Source organism: Borostomias antarcticus, assembly GCF_949987555.1.
Source record: "Borostomias antarcticus genome assembly, chromosome: 13".
Classification (NCBI taxonomy): domain Eukaryota; kingdom Metazoa; phylum Chordata; class Actinopteri; order Stomiiformes; family Stomiidae; genus Borostomias; species Borostomias antarcticus.
Genome location: NC_140246.1, coordinates 3,329,460 through 3,335,395, shown reverse-complemented (window position 1 = coordinate 3,335,395; position 5,936 = coordinate 3,329,460). Strand labels below are relative to the sequence as shown.

The 5,936-nt window shown below is 47.7% G+C and overlaps 1 protein-coding gene across 1 annotated transcript in view; it reads left to right on the top strand.

Annotated features, from left to right (window-relative positions):
* Positions 1-1,889, top strand: part of LOC311317001 (copine-8) — a 77,753-nt gene extending 75,864 nt beyond the window's left edge. The window contains exon 20 of the mRNA XM_084447996.1: positions 1-1,889. This exon is cut by the window's left edge and continues 1,215 nt beyond it. The gene's annotated coding sequence lies outside the window, so the exon portion shown is untranslated.
* Positions 1,890-5,936: the final 4,047 nt, after the last annotated feature.

The following is a 5,936-nucleotide window of genomic DNA, read 5'->3' as shown; positions in this document are numbered from 1 at the left end:
CAACAGTGATTAAACGTGCATATCCCTGCATATTCCCCATCCCGTAATAATATATAAACACAGCAGCTTCTCTCAAACACCGTTTGAAGCTCAGAGCCCAGTGGTCAAAAACATGGAAGAGAATTTCTTCTTCTGTTCGGTTTCGCTTCTCTCCTTCTTCTTCGTGGTTTGCGTATGTTGAGATTGAAATACTTATCATCTTTGATCTCGTGTCGTGCCAATGGTCTGCAGAGTACGGTCTGATGCCCTGAGGGTGAACGTCGGGCGGACGTTGTCTGACGGTCTCCGTTGCATCTAGTTGAAGAATGATGTGTTCACCCAGGATGTTGGACTAATCCTAATTCTAATCCAGGATGTGTGTGCCCATTTAAACCAATAGATTCGTCCAGTAGAGCCAGTCTTACCATACTAGTAAAAACACTCAAATTCAGCCACCCACTCTCGATTTAATGCCACCCGCCCTAAGAATCAATGATGGCACCTGATGACATTATCAAATCTTTACTTAGACATAATTACACACAAACCTTTGGCATCCAATTGAAAAGGGATTAAATATAGTGCCAAATCAACATCAGACGGAGCTCTCACCATGGCAACCCACGTTCAACTGCCGGTATATACGGTACTCTGTATTCTCTGTCTTAAGACAACCACACACACACACACACACAGACAAACACCCCCTTCCTCACAGCTTACACTAACGTTGCGAGAGTTTGTTATAGAGACCGCTGGCTTGGTTGAGGGTGGAGTCTGCAGTACGTTCCCCACCCATGTGGCGTCACCGCTGGGGTACGTGCGGCTATGATGGGGCCACAGCTCGCCGGTCCAGACGGCAGAGGCCCACTGTGAGCCCAGCGCCGCGCGGAGATCCAGAGGTGGTGTGGAGGGGTGGAGATCCAGAGGTGGTGTGTTACAGAGGTGGGTGGAGCTCCAGAAGTGGGTGGAGCTCCAGAGGTGGCGTGTTACAGAGAGACTTGTCATTAGGAGACCGGCTCGGCGTCTGGAGCTGGTTACTGGCTGCCTCAGGCCTCCGGCTGGCTTTGCATCTGCTCAGCCCCTGACAACCACACACACACACACACCCCAAAACTGATTTCTCTCACTTCTTCAAGTTTACACTTTCATGGGTGGACTTATCTTCTAAATTTATAGTTTTATATAGCTTTGCTTGTGCCACAGCTCTTACCACCTTGCCAAGTCCTGTGACGTGTGTGTGTGTGTGTGTGTGTGTGTGTGTGTGTGTGTGTGTGTGTGCGTGTGCGTGTGCATGTTTATGTGTGTCCTTGCCACCTTGCCAAGTCCTGTGACGTGTGTATGCGCGTGCATGAGCATGTCTGTGTGTGTGTGTGCGCGTGCATGAGCATGTGTGTGTGTGTGTTTGTATCCCTGTGTGTGTGAGCCTGCCACTAGGCATCTTCTTCGGAGTGTTTTAACAGACCGTGTGCGTTCACACACATGATCTTTGTTTACTAAAAATATCCAAATAACACGTATGCTCGTCATATCTGATTATAACATGCACTGTTTGCATGTACAGTTTTACACGAGACGCTGAAGTTATGTTTGTCAATTGAGTGTTTTGAAAAAGAAAATATTATGGATAACAACTGTACAAAATGGCCTTAAACTTTCACTGATTTCTTGGAATTGTGTGATGCCTTCAGATTATGAATTGTTTATGAAGTGTTCTCTATTTTGTGTGTTGGTGTATTGCTTTATAGTGTATATTTTCTTTGCACAACTTCATTTATGGAAAACAAATATATTGTACTTTTGGAAACAGTGGTAAATCAGAGAAAAGCATGACTGAAGTAATGATTGTCTGGTAATCCATATCATAGATGACTATTTCTGTATCGAACTAACAGTTTTTAAATAAACATTCTTACTAAACTAACCTTCTGACTGTGTTTTTCTGTCAGGGAGAAATAGTCTCTCCTTGCCTCACTATCCTCTGCCCCCCCCCTGCTCTCCCTTCCTCTGCTCTCTCCCCCTCTCCTCTCCCCTCTCTCTCTGCTCTCTCCCCCTCTCCCCTCCCCTCCTCTCTCTTCTCCTCCCCTCTCCCCTCCTCTTCTCCTCTCCTCTCCTCCTCTCTCCTCTCCCCTTCTCCCCACATCTCCTCCCCTCTCCCCTCCTCTCCTGTCCACCCATTAGTCTAAATGAGTGTTTTGGGTGCTGCAGTGCTGTGATAGGCTAATTGTAGTGCAAGCGGACAGCCATGCTCGCCCAGAGCAGGAGTGGACAGCCATGCTCGCCCAGAGCAGGCGAGGCCCGGCCAGGGGGAGGGGGCGGGTCCAGAGGGGAGAGGAGGAACATGGGGGAGGCTGGTCGTGGAGGCCAGGTCTGCTCCCCAACATCCTGGTACCACAGCAGGGGGCCGTGACCTCCTCCTGACCTTCCTTCCGTTGCTCTGAAGAATCCATGTGGTTTTTTCGATGGACGTGTGTGTGTGTGGGTGTATGTTTGTGTATTTCGATGGACATTTCAGGGACCGTATCCATACAGTAGCTAGTGCTATGCTGCATACATTCACCTGTGACCTGTCTTTATGTCCACGTGTCAATCTCTCCTGTTCTCTATCCAGCCCTGGACAAGACCAGTGTGCATCGCCAGCAATTACATTACATTACAGTCATTAAGCAGACGCTTTTATCCAAGTGTTAGCATCTCCTTTGTAAAACAAGTGACTAAGAGCATAATCTAGTGCTGAAGGTTAAGTGCAAGAATAGCAATCTAAAATATAATGGGTGCTTAAGAGGGAGGATGCTGGTAGTACTTCTTGAAGAGGTGAGTTTTGAGCCTGCGACGAAAGATGGGCAGCGACTGCTGTCCTGACGTCAGTGGGCAGTTTGTGCCAGCAATCATGTGGTCATTAGCTAACACTAATGGACTGTATGCTTGCTGTCGCATAGTGCTGCATATAGCTAATCACCAACCTCGGGAGAAACGCTGTACTCTCCTCTGAGTGTCACCGAAGTTAGTCTCAATTAGAACCCTTAATTGGATTCTTGAAATGTTCACTATTGTGGAACTCACGTGGAACTAATCAACACAATGGCAGCTATTGTAATAGATGTTATTATCCTTTGATTGTTACCGACTTTCTTAGACAAGTTTTGTTCTTGTCTAGATTAACTGTTTCCCAAAGTTATCAGCTGCACTTTTTCCTCTGGTGCAGAATGTACGTTTTCCTTGCTGAAAAGACCCCAGCCTGTGCGAACACTCGGATCATTTAAAACATTTTAATTCTACAGAAATGTGACCACCACTGGAGGTTTGGTCCTGATGTCTGACAAGGTTATTTTAAAGTTTTTTTTAGAGATAATGAAGTCAACGACGCAAATTCAGCCGAGGCACGTACGTCACGGCCGGGGGGTCAGCAGAGGTTAATCAGTCACGCATGACGCAGCACCAGCTGACTGTAGCTGTCATAGCATTGGTCAGCTCACTAGAGCGCATGTATTTAAGCTGTCAAAACATGTCATTGTTCGCGCTTGCCTTTACTGCTGGTTGTGCAGTGCATGCTCGCCCCACCTCCTCCCCTGCTCCTCCTGCGTATGTCGATGTCGTCTGTTGTCATCGTTGCTCTCTGTCCGGGGTAGTTTGCAGGTATTCCACCAGCGTCGGCCGGTGGATGCCAGAGTAGCCGCTAGCTGGTCTCTGTGGCTTTCCATGGCGGGCGCCATGGACGCAGAGACACGAGGCTGTATCTCCCGCGGAACCCACGAAGCGTCGGCCCGTGGGGACCAGGGACTATAATGTACAGCAGTCCTCCTGTGGCACTCTTTGGCGGCCCACTCTGATCGTCATTGAGGCAGGGGGCTAGATGCCGTTCCCCCTTCCTGGCTCTCTGGGCCAAGGGCTTGGCCCAGAGGGGGGGAACACCTAGATTGCCTCCCCCTGCTAACGCGCTTTCCACGCCGGTGGAAGGCAGGGGGCCCCCCCGGACAGAGCACACCGCCAAAAATTCATATGCATGTATTATGCCGCTTGTATAATAAATGTTCAAATTTGACAAAAGTGATCTCGTCTGAAATGAAATCATACATTGTAAGCTTTCAAATGATGTGCCATGCATTGAAATCTGCAAATATTTGAAGAAGATATGCTTCTGTGAATGTTGGTACACTTGAAGTCACTAAGCAGAGAAAAGGGACTTTAAAGATTCAGAGCTGGTCACACTTCTCACAGGACATGGATTTTGACGACAAAATATGATACATTTAGTGATGCTAAAACTTGTTAGTCATATTGAGTGGGTTCCTCGCAACTTCAATTTTCATAATATGACAAAAAAAGAAAACAGAAAAAAAACCAAATGTAGCGGCATTTTTCCCTCTAGCTCATTTTGAGGATTGCAGACATCAGGATCAAACCTCTAGTGGCGGTCACAAATAATCCCACAACCTAACCCTAAGAACAATTCAACCCTGACCCTAAACCTGAACTCCAACACCTGACCCTACAACCTCCAGCCTTTCATGATCAGAGTAGGCTACTCCCTGTCATGATCAGAGTAGGCTACTTCCTGTCATGATCAGAGTAGGCTACTCCCTGTCATGATCAGAGTAGGCTACTCCCTGTCATGATCAGAGTAGGTGAGTAGGCTACTTCCTGTCATGATCAGAGTAGGCTACTTCCTGTCATGATCAGAGTAGGCTACTTCCTGTCATGATCAGAGTAGGCTACTTCCTGTCATGATCAGAGTAGGCTACTCCCTGTCATGATCAGAGTAGGCTACTCCCTGTCATGATCAGAGTAGGTGAGTAGGCTACTTCCTGTCATGATCAGAGTAGGCTACTTCCTGTCATGATCAGAGTAGGCTACTTCCTGTCATGATCAGAGTAGGCTACTCCCTGTCATGATCAGAGTAGGTGAGTAGGCTACTTCCTGTCATGATCAGAGTAGGCTACTTCCTGTCATGATCAGAGTAGGCTACTCCCTGTCATGATCAGAGTAGGCTACTCCCTGTCATGATCAGAGTAGGTGAGTAGGCTACTTCCTGTCATGATCAGAGTAGGTGAGTAGGCTACTTCCTGTCATGATCAGAGTAGGTGAGTAGGCTACTTCCTGTCATGATCAGAGTAGGTGAGTAGGCTACTTCCTGTCATGATCAGAGTAGGCTACTTCCTGTCATGATCAGAGTAGGTGAGTAGGCTACTTCCTGTCATGATCAGAGTAGGCTACTCCCTGTCATGATCAGAGTAGGCTACTTCCTGTCATGATCAGAGTAGGCTACTCCCTGTCATGATCAGAGTAGGCTTCTCCCTGTCATGATCAGAGTAGGTGAGTAGGCTACTTCCTGTCATGATCAGAGTAGGTGAGTAGGCTACTTCCTGTCATGATCAGAGTAGGCTACTTCCTGTCATGATCAGAGTAGGCTACTCCCTGTCATGATCAGAGTAGGCTACTCCCTGTCATGATCAGAGTAGGTGAGTAGGCTACTTCCTGTCATGATCAGAGTAGGTGAGTAGGCTACTTCCTGTCATGATCAGAGTAGGTGAGTAGGCTACTCCCTGTCATGATCAGAGTAGCCTAGGCTACTTCCTGTCATGATCAGAGTAGGCTACTCCCTGTCATGATCAGAGTAGGTGAGTAGGCTACTCCCTGTCATGATCAGAGTAGGTGAGTAGGCTACTCCCTGTCATGATCAGAGTAGGTGAGTAGGCTACTCCCTGTCATGATCAGAGTAGGTGAGTAGGCTACTCCCTGTCATAATCAGAGTAGGTGAGTAGGCTACTCCCTGTCATGATCAGAGTAGGTGAGTAGGCTACTCCCTGTCATGATCAGAGTAGGTGAGTAGGCTACTCCCTGTCATAATCAGAGTAGGCTACTCCCTGTCATGATCAGAGTAGGTGAGTAGGCTACTCCCTGTCATAATCAGAGTAGGTGAGTAGGCTACTCCCTGTCATAATCAGAGTAGGCTACTC